Source organism: Mercenaria mercenaria, chromosome 6, assembly GCF_021730395.1.
Source record: "Mercenaria mercenaria strain notata chromosome 6, MADL_Memer_1, whole genome shotgun sequence".
Lineage (NCBI taxonomy): Eukaryota > Metazoa > Mollusca > Bivalvia > Venerida > Veneridae > Mercenaria > Mercenaria mercenaria.
Window position 1 is genome coordinate 28,882,718 of NC_069366.1, and position 26,457 is coordinate 28,909,174.

General features: G+C 36.5%; 1 protein-coding gene across 2 annotated transcripts in view; it reads right to left on the reverse strand.

The window, feature by feature from the left end:
* The window catches only part of LOC123549315 (adenylate cyclase type 2-like), a 200,322-nt gene that overhangs the window by 163,527 nt on the left and 10,338 nt on the right, over positions 1–26,457 (reverse strand). For both annotated transcript variants that reach the window (XM_053545486.1, XM_053545483.1), the window contains exons 2-3: positions 22,345–22,408; positions 21,155–21,212 (exon numbers count right to left, since the gene is read on the reverse strand). The gene's annotated coding sequence lies outside the window, so the exon portion shown is untranslated. The remainder of the gene's footprint in view (positions 1–21,154; positions 21,213–22,344; positions 22,409–26,457) is intronic.

The window sequence follows — 26,457 nt, forward strand, 5'->3', positions numbered from 1 at the left end:
AACGTTCTCAGCCTAGTGGTTCTCCAGTTATGAACTGGAAATGGTTTTCCATGTTCAGGCCCCTGTGACCTTGACCTTTAATACAGTGACCCCAAAATCAATAGGGGTCATTTACTTTGCATGTCCAATCATCCTATGAAGTTTCAACATTCTGGGTCAAGTGGTTCACAAGTTATTGATCGGAAATGGTATTCCACGTTTAGGCCCCCATGACCTTGACCATTATTAGAGTGACCCCAAAATCAATAAGGGTCGTATACTCCATAAGCCCTGCCACCCTATAAAATTTAAAAGGTTCTACGTCAATAGGTTCTCAAGTTATTGATCTGAAATGAAGTGGGACGGAGGGACGAGGCAAAAAAAATACGTCTAATGATGCAATCTAACATTATATAGAGAGATATATGGCTATTAATCTTGATATAAATTAGCAATAAGGCAATAACTTCAACCACGGCAATGTCAAATATACAAAACTAGCCATGATACTGAGCATCGCTACAAAGTTTGATTGAAATTCTGCCTACTGTTTCAGTGGAGTAGTTGGGACAAACTTTTTTGACAGACAGAGATTGACAGACAGACAAGACAAAATTAATTATATCTCTTCACCTATGGGGAGACATAAGAAGTCCACAGCATGTGTAATATTTATCACATTTCATTTATATTTCATTCATTATTTCATTTTATCGTATCAAATTCCTTATTTTCCCATTTTTTCTAAGAAGTAAGTATTGATTTTCAAGGAATAAAATTTGTTTCAGATTCTTTCAATGAACATGCCAATTGGCAGATTCTGTTTACAAGAATATTCCATTTTTGTTATTTTTCTATCTAATTAGAGAGAACAATATAGACTTAGGGTAAAATTTCTCTCTCAAATAGATCAATGTCTCATTTATGCTGACACCAGTTTCATCATTAATGGAATTACATTCATCAATCCTGATTCAATGAGATATTTCTTCCTAAATAATAACACACAATACTAGACGCTTTTGTTCCATGTGCAGTTTTCCGTCCCAAAAGACCTAGAAGATAAAGATTTTCCTTTGTAGATATATGATAGATAAGTTTTAGTTGTCATAAAGATTATTATCTGTGGGTCATAATGATAATAATAAACAACTTTATAAATTGTATATTATCAGATATTGATATATTAATTACTCTCAATAAATAATCAAAGTTCATTCTGATCCATCAGAGGTTCATTTTGGTCCCTAGATAGACCAGAAAAGTTTGTTTGATGAATTTATCATTGTATTTCAATTTTTTATTCTTCTCTGCACAAGTAGCTGTCAGCTAGAGATGGGAGACAAATTATTTCAGACACACAAGTAACTATCAGCTGCCCTACATTGAAATTAGGTGGAAGACAAATGACTTCAGACACACAAGCAACTGTCAGCTTTCCCACATTGAACAGAGTTGGAAGACAAATGACTTCAGACACACAAGCAACTGTCAGCTGCCCTACATTGAAATTAGGTGGAAGACAAATGACTTCAGACACACAAGCAACTGTCAGCTGCCCTACATTGACATTAGGTGGAAGACAAATGACTTCAGACACACAAGCAACTGTCAGCTGCCCTACATAGAAATTAAGTGGAAGACAAATGACTTCAGACACACAAGCAACTGTCAGCTGCCCTACATAGAAATTAGGTGGAAGACAAATGACTTCAGACACACAAGCAACTGTCAGCTGCCCTACATAGAAATTAGGTGGAAGACAAATGACTTCAGACACACAAGCAACTGTCAGCTGCCCTACATTGAAATTAGGTGGAAGACAAATGACTTCAGACACACAAGCAACTGTCAGCTGCCCTACATTGAAATTAGGTGGAAGACAAATGACTTCAGACACACAAGCAACTGTCAGCTTTCCCACATTGAACAGAGGTGGAAGATAAATGACTTCAGACACACAAGCAACTGTCAGCTGTCCTATATGGAACATAGGTGGAAGACAAATGACTTCAGACACAAAAGTAACTGTCAGCTGCCCAACAAGGAACAGAGGTTGAAGTTAAATGACTTCAAACATAAAGGTATCTGTCAGCTGCACCACATAGTACAGAGGTGGAATATAAATGACTTCAGATACATACATAACTGTGAACTGCCCCTACTTGACCAGAGGTGGAAGACAGATGACTTCAGACACATACATAACTGTCAACCGCCCCTACTTGAACAGAGGTTGAAGACAGATGACTTCAGACACATAAGTTATAGTCAGCTGTCCAACATGGAACAGAGGTGGAAGTGAAATGACTTCAGACACATAAGTAACTGTCAACTGCCCTTACTAGAGAAGAGGTGGAAGACAGATGACTTCAGACACATAAGTAACTGTCAACTGCCCCTACTTGAACAGAGGTGGAAGACAGATGACTTCAGACACATAAGTAACTGTCAACTGCCCCTTCTTCAACAGAGGTGAAAGACAGATGACTTCAGACACATAAGTAACTGTCAACTGCCCCTATTTGAACAGAGGTGGAAGACAGATGACTTCAGACACATAAGTAACTGTCAACTGCCCCTACTTGAACAGATGTGGAAGACAGATGACTTCAGACACATAAGTAACTGTCAACTGCCCCTACTTGAACAGAGGTGGAAGGCAAATGACTTCAGACACATAAGTAACTGTCAGCTGCCCCTACTTGAACAGAGGTGGAAGTCAGATGACTTCAGACACATAAGTAACTGTCAACTGCCCCTACTTGAGCAGAGGAGGAAGACAGATGACTTCAGACACACAAGTAACTGTCAACTGCCCCTACTTGAACAGAGGTGGAAGACAGATGACTTCAGACACACAAGTAACTGTCAGCTGCACCACACTGAACAGAGGTGGAAGAAAATTGACTTCAGACACATTAGTTACAGTCAACTGTCCCATATTGAACAGAGGTGGAAGACAAATGACCTCAGACACACAAATAACTGTCAGCTGCCCCACATAGAAACAGAGGTGGAAAACAAATGACTTCAGACACACATATAACTGTCAGCTGCACCACACTGAACAGAGGTGGAAGACAAATGACTTCAGACACACAAATATTTAACTGTCAGCTGCCCAACATAGAAAAAAGGTAGAAGACAAATGACTTAAGGAGGTAGGTTACCTTGTTACCAGGGTAAATTCAAGTTAGTTTAACCACAGATTTTTTTTGTATTACATGTAATTTAATGTTTTGATTGTTATAATCTCTATTTCTTTTATCTCTGGCTATTCAAGTACAATTTTTATACAGGTTTGAAGAACATGACCCTCTAAAGATATTTTATATAGAAAGTAGAAGGAAAATACGTACATTTAACAGTTTTCAGTGCATTTTGGTTTTATTGTTATTCGTAGAAGTCTGCATAATTAATATTTTTTCTAGTATGCGCGTTAGCTTTCTAATATAAGCTTGAAATATATATGTCGCGGGGCTCGTGTTTCCATGGTAACGCATTTTCTCTCATTTCTAAACAACTATGTATGAAAACGGGTTTTTCGGTGGCTTCAGTGCAATTTTGTTAATGACCAACATGGAATATTTGGGTATTAGCAAAATACCAAGCACTTTACATGGTACCTTATTTTTCTTAAAGTTTAAAGTAACCATGGCAACAGAGATGTTTAAAATAGCTTATATCTTGCTTTTTATCATAATTTCTTATAAAAAAATATTAAATAAGATATCTTTCTTGTTAATGTAGTTTTAAAACATTTTAATTCTCATGTAAGTAATATTTTCGTGTTATTTACACTTATTTAAACAAATTTCACAGCTTAAGATACTTACAGCAGCACCCCTCGTCTGACATTTTTATGGAAAAATCGTTCTGCATGCTGCTATTGTTATTATGGATATTGTTGAAATGAAAATAAAATGCCGAAGCTGTGTTCCTCAAATAGATCAGTATCAACGCTTTTGAATTTTACATTTAGATATATAGGTCACGGGCTTTGTTTCCATGGTAACATCATTTTAATTCAAGAAACCACAATTTTCTAGTGAAATTTGGACAATTTTAGAGCTTAGTTTTAATATATAAGTAATAAATTATCAACAGAAACTGAAAAATAGGTATTAGAAATCAAACTGTCCAATTTTTATTTAAAAATGGCCGTATAAAGTAACCTTTCACCCAGCTATATTCCCAATAACATTGGTTACCATCATCCATTTTCTTACATTCCGCATAACATTTCAATATAACTATATAAAAGAAGCAAAATACTGATTATTATTCAGAGCGAAAGACACATAAAAACATTTCAGTAAATAATGGCTGTTTAAAAAATAGTTCAAATAAAGAAAATGCACAGAATTACGTACTTTCAAAATAAAAGCTATCAAATTTTATTTTGCGCGGTAACTGACACGTTATGTTTTGACGTCAATGACGTCATTTTAAAGCATCAATGTTTTGAAGCGTTTCTGCGACAATTTATTAATTATTTCTGCATTATTAAACCATTAAGCATGAGATTGGAGACAGGTTCGTGATTTTTTTTCTAAAGAATGGTTATATAAACACATTTGGTTTGTCGTAAACGTCATCGTAAATCGTCACATTAGCTTCCGGTTGGATATGCGCACATACAAATATGAAGGTAACCTACCTCCTTAAGACACACAGGTTACTGTCAGCTGTCCTACATTTAACAGAGCTGTAGGACAGATGACTTCAGACATACAAGTAACTATCAGCTATTGACCCCCTCGATAGCCTAGTGGTAGAGCGTCCGCTTTGAGTGCGGGAGGTCGTGGGTTCAATCCCCGGCTGTGTCATACCAAAGACGTGCAAAATGGTACCAGTAACTCCCTTGCTTGGCGCTCAGCAGTAAAAGGGAAACGGGCCTCTTCTCTCACACCCTCGTGGTGATGGATTACATCAGGAATGAGGTGTTGAGAGTGATTAATATAAGTTGTAGAACTTCCTTCACAATTGACCTAAAATAAATTATGTATAACTAACTATCATCTACCCAAAGTAGCACAAATGTGGAAGACAAATGACTTAAGACACACAAGTAACTGTCAGTTCTCTGACATTGAACAAAGGTGGAAGACAAATGACTCAAGACACAAGTAACTGTCAGCTACCCCAAATAAAACAAAGGTGGAAGACAAATGACTTAAGACACACAAGTAACTGTCAGCTGCCCCAAATAGAACAAAGGTGGAAGACAAATGACTTAAGACACACAAGTAACTGTCAGCTGTCCCACATAGAACAAAGGTGGAAGATAAATGACTTCAAACACACAAGTAATTGTCAGCTGCTCCGGATGGAACTGAGATGAAAGACGAAGACTTAAAACACACAAGTAACTGTAGAAGCCAAATGACTTAAGACACACAAGTAATTGTCAGCTGTCACACACAGAACAAAGATGGGGGACAAATGACTTTAAAGACCACAAGTAACTATCAGCTGTCCCACATTGAACAGAGGTGCAGGGCAAATGACTTAAGACATATAAGTACCTGTCAGCTGCCCCACATAGATTGAAGGTGGAAGAAAAATGACTTAAGACACACAAGTAACTGTCAGTTGCCTCATATAGAACAGAGGTGGAAGATAAATGACTTAAGACACACAAGTAACTGTCAGCTGTCACACATAGAACAGAGGTGGAAGACAAATGACTTCAAACACAAAAGTAACTGTCAGCTGTACCACATAGATTTATGATCATGGAACAGAGGTGAAGGCCAAATGACCTAAGACAAACAAGTAACTGTCAGCTGTACCACATGGATTTATGATCATGGAATAGAGGTGAAGGACAAACAACCTAAGACACACAAGTAACTGTCAGCTGTCCCACACTGAACAGAGGTGCAGGGCAAATGACTTAAGACATATAAGTACCTGTCAGCTGCCCCACATAGATTGAAGGTGGAAGAAAAATGACTTAAGACACACAAGTAACTGTCAGTTGCCTCATATAGAACAGAGGTGGAAGATAAATGACTTAAGACACACAAGTAACTGTCAGCTGTCACACATAGAACAGATGTGGAAGACAAATGACTTCAAACACAAAAGTAACTGTCAGCTGTACCACATAGATTTATGATCATGGAACAGAGGTGAAGGACAAACAACCTAAGACACACAAGTAACTGTCAGCTGTACCACATGGATTTATGATCATGGAACAGAGGTGAAGGACACAAGTAATTGTCAGCTGTACCACATGGATTTATGATCATGGAACAGAGGTGAAGGACAAACAACCTAAGATACACAAGTAACTGTCAGCTGTACCACACGGATTTATGATCATGGAACAGAGGCAAAGGACAAATGACTTAAGACTGACAATTAACTATCACCTGCCTCACATAAAACAAAGGTGGAAGATAAATGAGTTCAGACACAAAAGTAACTGTCAGCTGCCCAAAAATTAACAGAGGTGGAAGACAAATGAATTAGGACACGCAAGTTATTGTCAGCTGACCAACATTTAACAAAGGTGGAAGAGAAATGACTTAAGACACACAAGTAACAGTCAGCTGCCCCAAATAGAACAAGAGCACTGCAATGCGGAGCAACATATGCCTGAAGGTATGTCCTTTGACCCCCTAAGTGTGACCTTGACCTTGTAGCTAACCATGTGGTGAACATTTGTGTTCAAGTTTCTTTGAAATCCTTCAAGCAGTTCAAGAGTTACACAGCAATGACTTTTGACTGCTAAGTGTGACCTTGACCTTGAAGCTAAGTTTCTTTACAATCCTTCAAATAGTTCAAGAGTTACAGAGCAGACACAAAACACACTAATATGACTATTGATCCCTAAATGTGACCTTGACCTTGACACAAGCCATCCAGAACATGCACTCTGCACGTCATCTCGATGTAGTAACATTTGTGTCAAGTTTCTTTGAAATCCTTCAAGGGTGTCAAGAGTTACAGAGCGGACATGGAACACACTCATGTAACCTTGACCTTGAAGCGAGGTTGAATATGACATCTGTATGGGTTTCAAAAATATTCAAGGATAACAATTCCGGATGGGATGGGATAGGCTCGACAGGAACGAATAAAGTGATGCCTAAATGTATATACCTGGCACTATTTAAGAATGTATTTTTTTTCTTATTTTGATGTATTTTGTTTTATCAAGTGTGTAAAATTATTTTACATTTAATTGCATCATTTAAAAGATAATGTGACTATAAAGAAATCATTTACTTCATTAGTGATGTAAAATTTTAAACTAATGCAGAACTGTTGCTTCCAGTTTTCATTTTTTTCATCAAACTTGCATTTAGAAAGTGTATATTGCTCCCACCTGCTAAAGTTAAACAAAAGCTAATATATATAGCTCCAGGAAATCTACTCCAGGTGTAGAATTTATGTAAGAGAATGAATAGTTTCAAAACTGCCAAAAAATCAATTTGAAAATCAGACAAAATAATAAACAGTTGATCAAAAGAAATAATCAAATCATAATAAAAGACAAGAATAAATAAATTAGAGGTCTTTAACCTTACAGTTAACTGCTGTCAGTGTTCTGTGACCTTGCTTGTTTAGATATATCACAGACAATTCTCCTAAACAACTTCTAATTAATAATTTATAAGAAAGTCTTTGATCTGTTGCTAATTATATTCAGTTCATGCTGTAAACTAATTTTTATGCCACACATCTTGTCATAATTAAACAAATCTTAGCACTGACCTCAATTTCTGAGAAGACTTTCTATTTTCGGGTACAAAGCTGGCAGTTTTAATTTGCTGTGTTCACAGAGTGGACAACGCATGTGGATTTTAGGTATCGTTCACACAAGGAACAGCGTTAGTTTGATGTAACATTTTTGTTTGTAATTTCCTTGTTACTTGATGGAATTCGATAAAATAACAAGAGAGTTATGATGACCCTATATCGCTCACCTGTTAAACTTGGCCTTGGAATCATCAAGATAAACATTCTGACCAAGTTTCATGAAGACAGGGTCATAAATGTGGCCTCTACAGTGTTAACAAGCTGTCCCTTTGATTTGAGTGGTGACCTAGCTTTTGACCCAGTTTCTGACTTTGCAAAGGAATCATCAAGATAAAAATTCTTACCAAGTTTCATGAAGATAGGGTCAAAGGTATGGCCTCTAGTGTTAACAAGCATTTCCTTTGATTTAAGCGGGTGACCTAGTTTTTGACCCCACATGCCCCAGTTTCGAAGCTGGCCTACAAATCATCAAGATGAACATTCTGACCAGGTTTCATGAAGATTGGGTCATAAATGTGGCCTCAAGAGTGTTAAGCTTTTCCTTCCATTTAACCGGGTGACCTAGTTTTTGACCCCATATGACCCAGTTTTGAACTTGGCATAGGAATCATCAAGATAAACACTCTGACCAAGTTTCATGAAGATAGCTTCATCAATATTGCCTCTAGAGTGTTAACAAGCACTTCCTTTGAATTGAGAGGGTGACCTAGTTTTCGATCCCACATGACCCAGTTTCTAACTCAGTCTAGGAATTATCAAGATGAACATTCTGACTAAGTTTCATGAAGATAGAGTCATAAATGTAGCCTCTAGGGTGTTAACAAGCTTTTCCTTTGATTTGACATGGTGACCTAATTTCTGACCCAACATGACCCAGTTTCAAACTTGGCCTAGAGATCATCAAGATAAACATTCTGTGCAAGTTTGTATCAAAAACAAAACCTCTATATGGCTGAAAGGGCTAATATTGAAAATTTTGCCCCTTTCAGGGGCAGTAACTCTTGAACCCATGTAGGAATCTAGCTGGTTTTCAAAAGCAACTGAGATATTATTGTGACTTAAATTGTGTGTAAGTGTGGTTAAAATCGAATGTAAAATGTCACTTCAATTGTGTTCACAAGGTAAAATTAACAAATTTTCGCTCTTTCAAGGGTCAATCAGGGGCCGTAACTCTGGAATCTATGATTGAATCTGCCGTTTTCATCATGGAATCCAAAATCTATTGTTGTTAAAGAGATTTTGCAAGTTTGTTTCAAATCAAACCATTAATGAAGTCTCTATATGGCTGCAAAAGCCAAAATAGCAATTTTTGGCCCTTTAAGGGGCCATAACTCTGGAACCCATGATGGGATCTGGCCATTTTTCAAAAGGAACTGAGATATTATGCCAATACAAGTTGTGTGCAAGTTTTTTTAAAATCAGTTGCAAAATGTGGTTTCTAGTGTTCACAAGCCAAAAATAGCAAGTTTTGGCCCTTTAAGGGGCCATAACTCTGGAACCCATGATAGGATCTGGCCAGTTTTTGAAATGAACCGAAATATTACACCAATACAATTTGTATGCAAGTTTGATTAAAATCAGTTGCAAAATGTGGTCTCTATTGTGTTCACAAGAAATTGTGAATGAACGAAGGAAGTGTTTGAGAAAAGTATCCAGAATTTCTGGCAGACAATTTGTGGCAAGGAAAGCACCCATTTTCCTGTCTTCAAGGCTTTAAATGTTATTAAAGTCTGTCAAGTAATTAGGAAATTATAAACAAAAATGTAACCTCAATGGAGCCATTTTCTCTGTGTGTACGATACCAAAAGGTCACGATGGTTGGCCACCCTGATTCAGTCCCAGTGTTTGTTGTGAATAGTTGCATAAAACTAACATTTCAGGTAAGTAACTTATCAAGCACTTCAAAACTAATAACAAGATGAAAGACATACGTTATAAAAGCTTAAAAATCAGATCTATTTATACAGTCTGCCACTTTCTTACATTTCAAATTTAATGTTGGTATGAATGGTTGGTCAAACATATTCATTTACCTTGTATTTTCATGGACATTCATCTTACTTTAAACAAGAGCCATGTTACACATGGCTAATCCTCCCGCCAGGCTTAATATAATTGAAGGCTAAAGTTCCTGGAAAGTTAGTGTCTGAAAGTATTAATTTTGGGGAAAGCTTTGAAGAACCGTTTAGTTGTGGTCCGCATCAGGGGTTTTAAAGATGTGGAAGAAAGAATAAGTCAGTAGTGAGGTGGTTTACTGCTAAATTTTATTAATTTTCATGAACAGTATAGCTATGATGTTTTTCTATATGGCTACTGTAAAAAGAAGGAATGGAAAGCTAACAGGGAACAAGGGTGCGAGAATGTCACAATATATGCCCGTCAAAGCAAATTTCTTTACTCTAGCAGCTGTATTTGCAAATGAAATGTTAATTTTGTGGTTGTTTAATAATCATTGTAAGTCTTTTGTTTTTTAAAGTCCACAAAAAAACTCCTTACCAGGTACAGATACCTTATATATAATAAAATACACTTAAAACTGGAGAGTAACATCTATGTTGTACCACAGAAAAGTGGTCTTGTTTTTTCCCTAGGGTCAATTATAAAAATGTTACAATATAAGTTATTTATAGTAACAACTAAGGGAAGTTAATCTTTAAAAAAAGAAAAAAAAAAAAAAAAAAAAAAAAAAAAAAAAATTGCAAGTCCACAAAAAAATCTTTATCAGGTAGAGATTGCTCAAAATACACCTCAAAATTGGATTTAGCATGCTTGTTGTACTACAGAAAAGTGGTCTCGATTTTTCCCTACGACTAGTAATGAAAAAGTTACAATAAAAGCTATTTAAAGTAACAACAAAGGAAAGTAATTCTAAAGAAGGGAACTGTGCATGACACTACGTCTCATGATGATGTATAATTGTGCCAAGTCACATCAAAATCCCTCCATGCATGAAGAAGAAATGCTTCGGACAAAGTCATTCTTGTATCTGACCTTTGGCCTCTAAGTGTGACCTTGACCTTAGGCCTAGTGACCTGGATCTTGCGCATGACACTCCGTCTCGTGGTGGTGAACATTTGTGCCAAGTTATATCAAAATCCCTCCATGCATGAAGAAGAAATGCTCCAGACAAGGTTTTTATTCTTGTATCCTAAACCTCTAAATGTGACCTTGACCTTAGACCTAGGGACCTGGTTCTTGCGCAGGACACTCCGCCTTGTGGTGGTAAACATTTGTGCCAAGATATATCAAAATCCCTCCATGCATGAAGAAGATATGCTCCGGACAAATTTTTTTCAGAAAATATGATAAAGGGGAATAACTCAAAAAATAGGCAAGGTAGAGTTATTGTTCTTGCACACTGCACTTCCTCCGAATGTGTTCTATCAGTGTATGAAGTTTGAAGAAAATCCCTCCAGTACTTTTGGGGTTATGCTCCGGACAGAATGCTTTAGGAAAATATGATAAAGGGGAATAACTCAAAAAATAGGCAAGGTAGAGTTATTGTTCTTGCACACTGCACTTCCTCCCAATGTGTTCTATCAGTGTATGAAGTTTGAAGAAAATCCCTCCAGTACTTTTGGAGTTATGCTCCGGACAAAAATGTTTAAGAAAATATGATAAAGGGGAATAACTCAAAAAATTGGCAAGGTAGAGTTATTGTTCTTGCACACTGCACTTCCTCCCAATGTGTTCTATCAGTATATGAAGTTTGAAGAAAATCCCTCCAGTACTTTTGGAGATATGCTCCGGACAAAGATCGTTGCGGACGCACGGACGGATGGCCTGACGCACGCACGCACGGAGAGCATTTCTAATATCCCCTTCGCCTTTGGCGGGGGGATAAATAAAGCAATTATAACAAATCTAATTTTTGATATGCTTCAATGTTTTTTTCTTTGTAGTACTAATAGTTGCATCATTTATTAAGTTTCAAGCAAATGACTTTATGAGTACAGAACTCTCAGATGCAAGCAGGAAGTACATTAAAGAGGCTTGAAATATGTTTTACTTTAATACATGTATAATATTGTTATACCTGAGACCTTCTATTTCTACGATTACAGAAACAATCATTACACACAATTTTTGCAGACTAAAAATCTTGCAAATATTTTTTTTCCTTATTTACTGAGAAAGGAGTGGCTTGGGAATTCAAAGCAGTCATGTATATTAATTAACCAACATAATCTCTAAAAGTGTAACAGCAGTTTTCAATCAAATTTCAAAATGAAAATAATACAAAAGTAGAATACACGATTTTCATTGAAACTTCTGAAAAAAAAAAATTTGCTGTATACTGAACTAAAAGTCTCATGTGCAACGAAATCAAACTGCATTTCAAAATTGCAGGATTATAAACTTATATATCTGAAGGCAATTAGCTTCAAAATTGATGCCTCACCAATATGATGTGATTAGAGCTTGACATATTCTCTACAAAAAGCATTTCAAGAGGTGAAAAGATACTGAACAAACAAGCCTTGGAACTGACTTCTATAGTTTATTCAGTGTACAAATAACCTGGTGTCATGAGACCTTATTGATTAGTTTCTCTGCTATAATTTGCATTGGCAAATTTAGAACTGTTTTTTGTTTACCTTGCTTTAAAACTAATATTTAATTAGCTCTCTAAATTGCAGTGATAGACACTGATAGGCGAACTATTTATTACCTCTCTGGTATAGGATGCAGTCTTTTATGGGCTTGAATACAGACAAGCCTGCAGTTGAGACTACTCAATAAGCATTATAAAGTTAGGCATATTTTGCTTAACCCTTAGCTTGCTGGCGGCAAGTGATTCTGCCTTTGCGACCAGTGCAGACCAAGATCAGCCTGCACATCCGTGCAGTCTGATCATGGTCTGCACTGTTCGCTATTCAGTCTGTAAATTTTCAGTAAACACCCCTTCAAATGATAAATGGTACTGTCCAAATTCAAAGATGGACCAATCCATTTTAGATATTTAGCAGGGTAAGGGTTAAGAATTAATTTGATAGCTATAATGTTCTTTCATAACTTGGTAAGAGCAGATAAAACAAGAAGTCTTAGAGCTGTCATAGGAGACAGTGCACTTGACTATTTCCATGCTGGATAGTGAAAATGGGCACATCTGAGGAAGCTGGAGCTGTCACTGAGTGTTTTATGACTCCAATGTGGATGAAGATATTGGACAATGGCTTGAGTTTGTGTCAAAAGTATTAAGTACTAAGAGAGATAAAGTCTAAGCAAAAAGGGGGCATAATTCATGAAATATTGGTGCAAGAGTGATGCACTCTGTGTCATATAATGTGGGTGATGATGTGGAACAACTACTTTAAGTTTGAATCAAATCCAGTTAATTATAACTGAGATAGAGTGAAAGTGCACCAAAACCTGAAATTCTAAGTAAAAAGGGGAGTTGATTCATCAAATAATGGTGCTAGAGTTATGGTCCTTGTGTCATATGATGTGAGTGATGATGTTGAAGAACTATTTTAAGTTTGAAAAAAAAACAGATATACAGTGAAAATGCATCAAAAATTAACCTTAAATTCTAAGTAAAAGGGGGGCATAATTCATGAAAAAATAGGTGCCAGAGTTATTGACCTTGTGTCATATGATGTGGGTTTTTAAGGTGGAACAACTATTTTAAGTTTGAATCAAATCCATTTAGTAATAACTGAGATAGAGAGCAAGTGCACCAAAACTTTAACCTGAAATTCTAAGTAGAGTGGTGGGGGGGATAATTCATGAAATATTGGTTCAAGAGTTATGGCCATTGTGTCATATGATGTGAGTGATAATGTGGAACATTTATTTCAAGTTTAAATCAATTACTCTCTTTAATAACAGAGATATAGTGAAAATGCATCAAAATTAATCTTAAATTGTAAGTTAAAGGGAGGGGGGAGGGGTCATAATTCATTAAAAATACCTGCTAGAGTTATTGACCTTATGTCATATGATGTGGGTGATGATGTGGAACAACTATTTTAAGTTTGAATCAAATCCATTCAGTAATAACTCAGATAGAGTGAATCTTTAACCTGAAATTCTAAGTAAAAATGGGGAGAGGAGGAATAATTCATGAAATATTGGTGTGAGAGTACATAAGCAACTGCCCACATAGAACAGAGATGGAAGACTAACCAAGCTTCACAATTCCTAGTTTTACACTTTACCTACTAAAGTAACTGGACACACTATGTTTTGGTTTCTTGGGGACTCTTGTATTGCATTTGAATTGTAATAACTAGAGGTTTTACTAAATGTGATTTATACCCCAAACAAAAGTATTGTTTGAAAAGGTCAGAATAGTTCTAAATAATCATCACTATTTACCTTTGATTGATATTCACAGTACCTTGGAGATAATTCTTTATTTATTCTTATGCCTTTCAATTAAGTTCATTTTCATATATCCATGTATAAAAAATACATGGAATTCCTTTCAATGGATTCAAAGTTATTGTTTTAAATTATGCAATGTTGATTTACATTGAAAGAGAGTTTATAATTTGATATTCGTGACAGAGATATGGTTCTTTTAATTGTGTTCACTGTCATCTTTCACTTTGTAAAGTGACATTAAATCCCCAAGTTATTGCCTTAGAATTACTGATAAAAAAGGTGGAGGACCTTAAGTATATACCTGACACTATTTAAAACACAATTATACTATTGTGTATTTTGTTTAATCTAGTGAAAACTATTTTTACATTTTATCTGCATCATTCAAACTGGTCAATGTGATCAATCAATCATTTATTCCATTACTGATATAAATATTTCTAAACTACTGCAGAACTGTTGCTTCCAATTTTATTTTTTTTCATCAAACTTGCATTTTCAAAGTATAAACTACTCCCACCTGCTTAAGTTAAACAATAGCTAATAAATATAGCTCCAGGAAATCTACTCCAGGTGTAGACTTTATGTAAGAGAATGAATAGTTTCAAAACTGCTGTAATTGCCAAAAAATCAATTTGAAATCAGATGAAATAATAAACTGTTGATCAAAAGAAATAAACAAATTATAATAAAATGAGGAGAAATAAATTAGAGGTCTTTAACCTTACAGTTAACTGCTGTCGGTGTTCTGTGACCTTGCTTGTTTAGATATATCACAGACAATTCTCGTAAACAACTTCCTATTAATAATTGATAGGAAAGTCTTTGATCAGTTGCTAATTATATTCACTTTACCACTGTAAACTAATTTTTATGCCACACATCTTGTCATAATTAAACAAATCTTAGCACTAACCTCAATTTCTGAGAAGACTTTCTTTTCTCGGGCAGTTTTAAGTTACTGTGTTCACAGGGTAGACAACTCATGTGACTTTCAGATTCATTTTGTAACTGCCATGTTGCTTGATGGAATTCAATAAAATAAAATGCACTGAAGCCACAAAAGCAAGCATTTTCCTCAACACTAAATGTTAGCCACACAATCGATAATGTTTTCAAACACTTAAGCCAACTTCAAGTTTGTACATTACCTACACATTTGACCAGAGAAAAAAAAAACAACATTAGGGCAAAATGTTTGAGAAAAGTGTCAAGAATTTCTGGCAGACACTTTGTGTCAAGGAAAGCACCCATTTTCCTGTCTTTGAGGCTTTAAATGTTATCAAAATCTGTCAAGTAATTAGGAAATTATAAGCAAAAACTGGAACCTGAATTGAGCCATTTTCTCTGTGTGTACGATACTGAAAAGTCAGGATGGCTGCCCACCCTGATTCAGTCCCAGTGTTTCATGTGAAAAGCTGCTTAATATTACAATTTCATAAACATTTCTAAACTAATAACAAGATAAAAGACATGTTATAACAGCTTAAAGATCATATCAAATTTATACAGTCTGCCACTTTCTTACATTTCAAATTTAATGTTTGTATGAATGGTCAGACAAAACACATTAATTTATCTTGTATTTTCATGGACATTCATCTTACTTAAAGCATAAAATAAATCTAAATTTTTTTATTAAGCTTCAATGTCTTTTTCTTTGCAGTACTAATAGTTGATTCAGTTATTTGACATTATGAGTAAGGGACTCTCAGAATCAAGCAGGAAGTACATTAAAGGGGCTTGAAATATGATTCCCTTTAATACAATACTAGACCTTCTAATTCTTCCACTTCTTACTTAGATCAAAGATACAATCATTATACAATTGTGAACTAAAAATCTTGCAAATGTTTATTTTTCCTTACTTATTGAGAAAAGAGTGACTTGGGAATTTAAAGCAGTCATGTATATTAACCAACATTATCTCCAAAAGTGTAACAAGTAAAAGAATAGCGTTGTCGATCGAGTGTATATCAAAATCCCCTCAAATTTCAAAATGAAAATGACACAAAAGTAGAATACACGATTTTCATTGAAACTTTTGAAAAAGAAATTTGGCTGCATACTGAACTAAAAGTCTCATGTGCAACAAAATCAAACTGTGTTTCAAAATCGCAGGATTATAAACTTAAATCTGAAGGCAATTAGCTTCAAAATCGATGCCTCACCAAAATGATGTGATTAGAGCTTGACATATTCTCTACAAAAAGCATTTCAAGAGGTGAAAAGATACTGAACAAACAAGCCTTGGAACTGACTTCTATAGTTTATTCAGTGTACAAAATGACCTGGTGTCATGAGACTTCATTGATTAGTTTCTCTGCTATAATTTGCATTGGCAAATTTAGAACTGTTTTTTGTTTACCTTGCTTTAAAACTATTGTTTAATTAGCTCTCTAAATTGCAGTGATAGACACTGATAGGCCGACTAATTATTACTTCACTGGTATAAGATGCAGTCTTTTATGGGCTTGAATACAGACAAGCCTGCAGTTAAGACTACTCAATTATTATGGTTAGGCATATTTTGCTTAAGAATTAATTTGATAGCTATAATGTTCTTTCATATCTTGGTACAAACAGATAAAACTAGAACTGTCACTGGAGTGACGAATACCCCCACAATACCGTCTTGTCACAGAAGAATGGCAACAATAAGAAAGACATGGCCACAAGAAGGTGCAATTTAAATCGAACTTGACCTGTTTTTTCTGATGTTACACCTGTGTACCTAACTTTATCTAAATCTGTGAAGCCTTTCGTGAGTTATTGTCCGGCAACCATGTGTTTGTTCAGAAATTCAGGAAATATTGGTGCAAGAGTTATGCACCTTGGGTCATATGATGTGGGTTGATGTGGAACAACTACTTCAAGTTTGAAACAAATGCATTTCATAATAACTGAGATATAGTGAAAATGCATCAAAATTTACCTTAAATTCTAAGTAATTCATGAAAAATTGGTGTCAGAGTTATGCACCTTGTGTCACATGATGCGGGTGATAAGGTGGAACATCTATTTTAAGTTTGAATAAAATCCATTTAGTAATAACTGAGATAGAGTGAGTGTATCAAAACTTTAACTTGAAATTCTATGTAAAAAGGGGGCATAATTTATGAAATATTGGTGCAAGAGTTATGGCCCTTGTGTCATATGATATGGGTGATGATGTTGAACAACTATTTTAAGTTTTAATTAAATACATTTAGTAATAAAATCCTTCCAGGCACATAGAAGTTATGGAGCAAAAACCAAATATCTAACCTTTGACCTTGACCTTTGACCATCAGGCATAGGGGATGTGTTCAACACGTCATCTGGTCTTGAGGAATAATAATGTGAAGTTAAATTAAAATCCTTCCAGGCATATGGATTTCGGGATGCGACGCGATGGGACGTGAGATGCCAAACTGTCTCCTATATAGGCCCCCCCCCCCCACAAACATGTTTGGTGGGGGTATAAACAAGAGGACCATGATGGTCCTGAATCGCTCACCTCTTCCCACATGACCCAGTTTTGAGTATGACGTCGTTTTTTCTATTATTTGACATAGTGACCTAGTTTTTGAGCTCATGTGACCCAGTTCTGAACTTGACCTAGATATTATCGAGATAAAAATTCTGACCAATTTTCATTAAGATCCATTGAAAAATATGGTCTCTAGAGAGGTCACAAGGTTTTTCTATTATTTGACCTATTGACCTAGTTTTCGAAGGTACGTGACCCTGTTTTGAAATTTACCTAGATATCATCAAGGTGAACATTCTGACTAATTTTCATGAAGATCTCATGAAAAATATGGCCTCTAGAGAGGTCACAAGGTTTTTCTATTTTTATACCTACTGGCCTAGTTTTTGACCGCACATGACCCAGTTTCGAAAATGACCTAGATATCATCAAGGTGAACATTCAGATCAATTTTCATGAAGATCCATTGAAATATATGGCCTCTAGAGAGGTCAAAAGATTTTTCTAATTTTAGACCTACTGACCTAGTTTTTGACCGCAGTTGACCCAGTTTCAAACTTGATCTAGATATCATCAAGATGAATATTCAGACCAACTTTCATACAGATCCCATGAAAAATATGGCCTCTAGAGAGGTCACAAGGTTTTTTTATTATTTGACCTACTGACCTAGTTTTTTAAGGCACATGACCCAGTTTCAAACTTGACCTAGATATCATCAAGTTGAACATTCTGACCAATTTTCATGAAGATCCATTCAAGGGTATGGCCTCTAGAGAGGTCACAAGGTTTTTCTATTTCAAGACCTACTGACCTAGTTTTTGATCGCAGTTGACCCAGTTTCAAATCTGACTTATATATCATCAAGATAAACATTCAGACCAACTTTCATACAGATCCCATGAAAAATATGGCCTCTAGAGAGGTCACAACGTTTTTTCATTATTTGACCTACTGACCTATTTTTTGATGGCACGTGACCCTCTTTCGAACTTGACCTAGATATCATCAAGATGAACATTCTGACCAATTTTTATGGAGACCCATTCACAAGTATGGCCTCTAGAGAGGCCACAAGGTTTTTCTATTTTTAAATCTACTGACCTAGTTTTTGACCGCACATGACCCTATTTCGAACTTGACCTAGATATCATCAAGATGAACATTCAGACCAACTTTCATACAGATCCCATGAAAAATATGGCCTTTAGAGAGGTCACAAGGTTTTTCTATTTCAAGACCTACTGACCTAGTTTTTGAAGGCACGTGACCCACTTTCGAACTTGACCTAGATATCATCAAGATGAACATTCAGACCAACTTTCATACAGATCCCATGAAAAATATGGCCTCTGGAGAGGTCACAAGGTTTTTCTATTATTTGACCTACTGACCTAGTTTTTGATGGCACGTGACCCACTTTCGAACCTGACCTAGATATCATCAAGGTGAACATTCTGACCAATTTTCATGAAGATCTCATGAAATATATGGCCTCTAGAGAGGTCATAAGGTTTTTCTATTTTTAGACCTACTGACCTAGTTTTTGACCGCATGTGACCCAGTTTCGAACTTGACCTAGATATCATCAAGATGAACATTCAGACCAATTTTCATACAGATCCCATGAAAAATATGTCCTTTAGAGAGGTCACAAGGTTTTTCTATTATTTGACCTACTGACCTAGTTTTTGAAGGCACGTGATCCAGTTTCAAACTTGACCTAGATATCATCAAGGTGAACGTTCTGACCAATTTTCATGAAGATCTTGTGAAATATATGGCCTCTAGAGAGGTCACAAGGTTTTTCTATTTTTAGACCTACTGACCTAGTTTTTCATGGCACGTGACCCAGTTTCGAACTTGACCTAGATATCATCAAGGTGAACATTCTGACCAATTTTCATGAAGATCTTGTGAAATATATGGCCTCTAGAGAGGTCACAAGGTTTTTCTATTTTTAGACCTACTGACCTAGTTTTTGACGGCACGTGACCCAGTTTCGAACTTGACCTAGATATCATCAAGATGAACATTCTGACCAATTTTCATAAAGCTCCCATGAAAAATGTGACCTCTAGAGTGGTCACAAGCAAAAGTTTACGGACGGACGGACTAACGCACGAACGGACACCGGACGCTGCGTGATCACAAAAGCTCACCTTGTCACTATGTGACAGGTGAGCTAAAAAGGATTTCCAAATTTAGATAAAGGGCTCTCTGAGCTTGGACATGACCAATTATGGAAACGACTGCTCAGATAACACAAGAGATATGGCTAGTGATGACAGCAGACACAGCTGTGCAGTGGTTACACACCAGACTTCGAAACACAGCTGTGCAGTGGTTACACACCAGACTTCGAAACACAGCTGTGCTTTAGTAATTCACCAGACTTCGAGACACAGCTGTGCAGTGGTTACACACCAGACTTCCAGACACAGCTATGCAGTTGTTACACACCAAACAATGGTTACACACCAGACTTCGAGACACAGCTGTGCAGTGGTTACACACCAGACTTTGAGACACAGCTGTGCAGTGGTTACACACCAGACTTCGATACACAGCTGTCTGGTGGTTACACACCAGACTTTGAGACACAGCTGTGCAGTGGTTACACACCAGATTTTGAGACACAGCTGTGCAGTGGTTACACACCAGATTTCAAAACCAAGGTTCATGAGTTTAGTCCCCCAACTAAAACACTAAACTTCAGATAAGAGTACGATGTATGGGTACTTTACACCTGGCATGCTAGAGAACCAGGGAAGCTTCTGGAGCTTCCACAGCTTGCACTATCCTTCAACCAAAACAACTTCTTCTAAAGGAGTCGCTCATACAGCGGATACCAGCGGTGACTATGAATACACCTAGACACCCAAATCAAAATTCCTGTATTTCACATGAGATTACATTTTTGATTAAACAAAGATAGCGACTCAATGTGATGGGAGCAAAAATACTGGTACGGAAAAGTCAGAGACTTAATTGCAATGAAACATGCTAGAAATCAATTTGTCACTATATGAGCCGTGCCATGGGAAAACCAACATAGTGGCTTTGCGACCAGCATGGATCCAGACCAGCCTGCGCATCCGCGCAGTCTGGTCAGGATCCATGCTGTTCGCTTTCAAAGCCTATTGGAATTAGAGAATCTGTCGCAAAGCCACTATGTTGGTTTTCTCATGGCACGGCTCATATAAACTGACATTGGTGCCAATGAAACAAGTCCAATATATTTGTATAAGGAAACAAATTTATATTTACAGGTTTTTATATCTCTGTCATTTCAGGTGTCATTTCTGACCACAGGGAACCAGTCCACAACCTTGCATAAATACAAAATGTGATATCCAAAAAATATCCCCCAAATTACACCCAGTACATATATTTAGGAAAATAATTTCTACTCTACTATTCCTAACTATTGTGTGAAAAAGAAACCTTTTGAAAGATATACTTTTTACCTTATGTTCAATGTTGTCTATAAAGAATAAGAAATTCTAGGTAATATGGTTAGTGGAAAACTAGAGGAAACACACCTATTTTAATGACATATCCAAGAAAATATAAAAACTACTGTATACTTACAAGTATCAGACCATTTTAATTCCATTCAGCACTGGCAGCTTAGAAACATCACCAGAGTCTACAAGAGACCAAATGTCCAATTACAGATACAAACATAACTAAATATTACAAAACTTTGTTTCAAAGAGAAAAAATAGCCAATTGTTTTATATCCAATCACAACAGAATATCTCTCTTGAATATAATACCAGAAACTGATTAATTAGGGAAGGAAAGCTGTTACAAGCAATTATAATAATATCATACTTATTTTATGAACATAATAGTTTTTATGATGAAATAGTCCAATCACTGAAAGCCATTGCACTGTCCATAAATATTGTTGAAAGCTACTTCATTCAGAAATAGAAAAATATCATTACTTTTTACGAGACACCAGTTTAGTCTTGTACCCAAAAAAGTGTCATGTAATGACCAGAGACAAGCCTTGCTATACAGTTTGATGGCCATAGATTAACAGATTTTAATCTCACAATCACTGTGACCTTGACTTATGACCTCCCGACCCTAAAAATAATATGGGTCATTTGTTGTCCATAGAAAATTCTTCTATAAAGTTTGATGGCCATCATACTGAAGAATTATCCAGCTTTTCCTTGAGCTTTTAAATACTGAATCCTTAAACATAAGTTGACATGCAATCATCCTTTGAAGTTTTACAGTCCTAGGACAAAACATTCTCAATTATTCGTCAGAAGCTAATTTCAGTCATGAGGTCATTGTGACCTTGACCTCTGACACAAAAATTTTGACAATAGCCAATAATGCTATGATATGAAGTTTTTTTAGCAATATGCTAAAAGCATGTTTGAGTATTGATCAGTAACAATGTTTAGACTCAAGATCACCGTTACCTTGATCTTTGACCATAAACAATAGTGATCATCTTTTGATCACAGGCCAAATCATTCTCTTGTTTTTGATGCAATACAATTTTCAGGTAACTGTGACCAGCAGACCTCCATTCCAAAAAAGGGTCATCTACTGACTACAGAATTTTAAAAGCAGTGTGGGTCAAAGTGTTTTCAAGCCAAGATCACTATGACCTTTGACCTTCTGAGCAACAAAACAACAGGGTTCCTCTCCTGACCGCAGGCAACCATCCTAAGAGGTCCAGTTATTTCAAAGTTGTTTCCAAGCTGTTAATATTTCATTTGCATTTATATATGCCTTTCCTTATTTTCTATTACCATTTTGCTAATACAGATCACTTCCATTTCCAGCAGCCAATAGTTCATCCAGTGCACACAGTACCTGAAAATGGAAAGGTTACAGTATATCGACAAAATTATTACATATAATAGTTATACCGCCTCGGTAGCCTAGTGGTAGAGCGTCCGCTTCGAGTGCAGGAGGTCGTGGGTTCGATCCCCGGCCGTGTCATACCAAAGACGTAAATAAATGGTACTAGCAGCTTCCTCGCTTGGCGCTCAGCATTAAGGGGATAGTGCTAGGACCGGTCAACCCGGTGTCAGTATAATGTGACTTGGTGGGGTATCATGCCATGTGTCTACGGCGTGATATTCCAGTGAGGCAGCACTATAAAGTTGGGCATTGTGCTCACTGCTACAAGTAGACACTGTCATTTATATGACTGAAAAATTGTTGAAAAAGACGTTAAACCTGAACACAAACACACACACATATAATATTTCTCTGAGTCATTCTGCTACAGTTGTGATGTAAATAAGCTATTTATTGCCATGTTAGTCCATTCTTAAAGACCCTAAAAATATGTAATTCAGTAAAGTGAGAGAAAACATGTCAACAGTATCAAGTTTACCCTGATAAAGAATAGATCTGATTTCTTCACAAAGAACACCCCCATAGATATTGTTGCTATGAACAACAAAAAAGGCAGTTCAAAAATAGTTTTCTAAAAATGTCTATTATATTAACTTATAGAATATGCCTGCTTCACTTTTCAGCATTCCAAAACATATAAATTAGATCTAAATGGCAATTCAGAAAAGAAAATAAGGATGCTCTCTTGTGGAAGTCTAAGACTTAAATTTCCATGAAAATAAGAAATGTGTGTAATTATTCTTTGCCTGAAATGAATTTCTTGATGCAATGCCTGAAAATTTTCTAACAGCAAAACCAAAATGAAATACCTTTATTCTTTTTTTTTAATGAAAAGAAGAAATGAAAAAAGCACCACAATTATTGATTGTTTCTTATTTCTCAATGTCAGATTTATATTTTATGTATAAAGCATCTCTTTCTTTTTCAACCTGGACAGTGAAAAAAAACCTTAAAGATTATCGGTTTATCTAAAACTAAAGCTATCATTAAAGGCATTTGATACTCCAAGTTGAAGCTTTGATACAGGGAGAGTAAACTGTTGTGATCATGACCTTGACCTTCAGGCCATACCAAATTGATTTGTCGTTTGTCGGAACTACCGCATCAATGATTTCATTCCCGAGAAAAAGAAAAAAAATTCACCCGCCTGCACCTACATAAAAATCTCCAAAAAAAATAATTTTTTCTGCTTACGCGGTCTGGAATGATAACGGCAAAACAGGTTTTATCACTGTTTAAATGCATCAAAGTGATATTGATCGGAATTCATGCGTACGTAATACATGTAGCTGATGACTCAAACTCAAAAAGTCAGGAATTATGATGTTGTTCATCATTTGTTTTAAATCTGGAGTGTCTGTGCTAGTGCCTCACAATATGGCCTTCGATTTGCCGGTAAGTGATGAAGTAGGCACGTTCTACGACTGTTCAATACAGTGAAAAGAACAAAGCCCGACTTGTAAGACGTGCACGGGGATTCAATTAAAAATGTTTTGATTAAACATAGAAATATTGTTCAGATAAAGTTTTCAAACCATTTGTTATCAGTTGTTTAGTTCAGTATTTTAGATCTAGAGCCAAAGCCAGTGCTTTCTTAAAAAAAGAAGTTTGTTCACAGATCCCGACTTATTTCAGATCCATCACATTAATTGTCTCGGGCCCAAAAGTTTTGAACGAATCTTCTTTAGTACTGCAGTCAGATATTCTATCAAAATGCATATATTCAATTTAAAAAAATGTTTAGCTTTTCATATAAGTAGTGTAGATATAAAAATAATTTCTGTTGTATGTAACCCCAATTTTTACTGTTTGTATATTAATTTGCTGTGAATTGATTGAAAGAAAGAATCTGAAAAAACAGACCTTGGTCAGTCAAAGCACAACAAATAACACTTTTAAGAGTGGCCATATTGGGATCATTTTTTTGTCCGTCTGTTATCATTTTTGACTGAAATGAACCTCTACCACAAAAACTTAAGCTAGCCTGATCTGTTAAGAAATTATTCCAATGGGATTCCAGCAATGACGAAGCATTTAATTGTGTGCCCAACTCCGTTTGGTGTCACTGGTCAAGTGATTAATTACTTTCCCCTCACCTCTACCGTTTGGAGTTTCACTAGGGGCACAAAGTTGCTCATGTGTTGAAGCCATCTAACTGGGTTTCAGAAGATACGTTATTCCACTTGGGTGCCTGTTTTGTTTTAAATATTTCTCATCCTCTGCCGTTAAATGGGCACGCCTTCAGATTAATGTAGAACAATCAAAATTAAAAATAAGACACTAATCCCTTAGTAACTAGAAAATGCTTTTGTAAAAAAGTGCATGTCTCCCTCAATGCAAAGTCCTATAGGCAAGAAGTCAATAGGGGTCAGGAGCAAAAATCAAAGAGACACTGATGGTTGGCTGCAATAGGGATCATCTACTTGGCATGTCCAGCCATCCCGCTAAATTTCAACACTCTGGGCCTAGTGGTTCTCCAGTCACTGTTCAGGCTCCTGTGACCTTGACCTTTGATCAAGTGACCTCAAAATAAATAGGGGTCATCTACTCTGCATGTCCAATCATCCTATTAAGTTTCAACATTGTAGGTCAAGTGGTTCTCAAGTTATTTCCAAAAAATGATTTTACATGAACAGGCCACTGTGACCTTGACCTTTAACAGACTGACCCCAAAATCAATAGGGGTCATCTACTCTGCATGTTCAATCATCCTATGAAGTTTCAACATTCTGGGTCAAGTGGTTCTCAAGTTATTGATCAGAACTGGTTATCAATGTTCAGGCCCCTGTGACCTTGACCTTTAACGGAGTGGCCCCAAAAACAATAGGGGTCATTTACTCTGCATGAACAATCATCCTATGAAGTTTCAACATTCTGGGTCGAGAGGTTCTCAAGTTATTGATTGGAAATGGTTTTCCATGTTCAGGCCCCTGTGGCCTTGACCTTAACAGAGTGACCCTAAAATCGTTAGGGGTCATCTACTCTGCATGACCAATCATCCTATGAAGTTTCATCATTCTGGGTCAAGTGGTTCTCAAGTTACTGACCGGAAATGGTTTTCAATGTTCGGGCCCCTGTGACCTTGACCTTTCACAGAGTGACCCCATAATCGTTAGGGGTCATCTACTCTGCATGACCAATCATCCTATTAAGTTTCAACATTCTGGGTCAAGTGGTTCTCAAGTTATTGACCGGAAATGGTTTTCAATGTTCAGGCCCCTGTGACCTTGACCTTTAATGGAGTGAACCCAAAATCAATAGGGGTCATCTACTTTGCATGTACAATCATCCTATGAAGTTTCAACATTTTGGGTCAAGTGGTTCTCTAGTTATTGATCGGAAATGGTTTTCCATGTTCAGGCCCCTGTGACCTTGACCTTTGATGGAGTGACCCCAAAATCAATAGGGGTCAATTACTCTTTATGACCAATCATCCTATGAAGTTTCAACATTCTGGGTCAGGTGGTTCTCTAGTTATTGATCGGAAATGGTTTTCAATGTTCAGGCCCCTGTGACCTTGACCTTTGACAGAGTGACCCCAAAATCAATAGGGGTCATCTACTCTTCATGACCAATCATCCTATGAAGTTTCAACATTCTGGGTCAAGTGGTTCTCTAGTTATTGATCGGAAATGGTTTTCAATGTTCAGGCCCCTGTGACCTTGACCTTTGACAAAGTGACCCCAAAATCAATAGGGGTCATCTACTCTTCATGACCAATCATCCTATGAAGTTTCAACATTCTGGGTCAAGTGGTTCTCTAGTTATTGATCGGAAATGGTTTTCAATGTTCAGGCCCCTGTGACCTTGACCTTTGACGGAGTGACCCCAAAATCGATAGGGGTCATCTACTCTTCATGACCAATCATCCTATGAAGTTTCAACATTCTGGGTCAAGTGGTTCTCTAGTTATTGATTGGAAATGGTTTTCAATGTTCAGGCCCCTGTGACCTTGACCTTTGACGGAGTGACCCCAAAAACAATAGGGGTCGTCTACT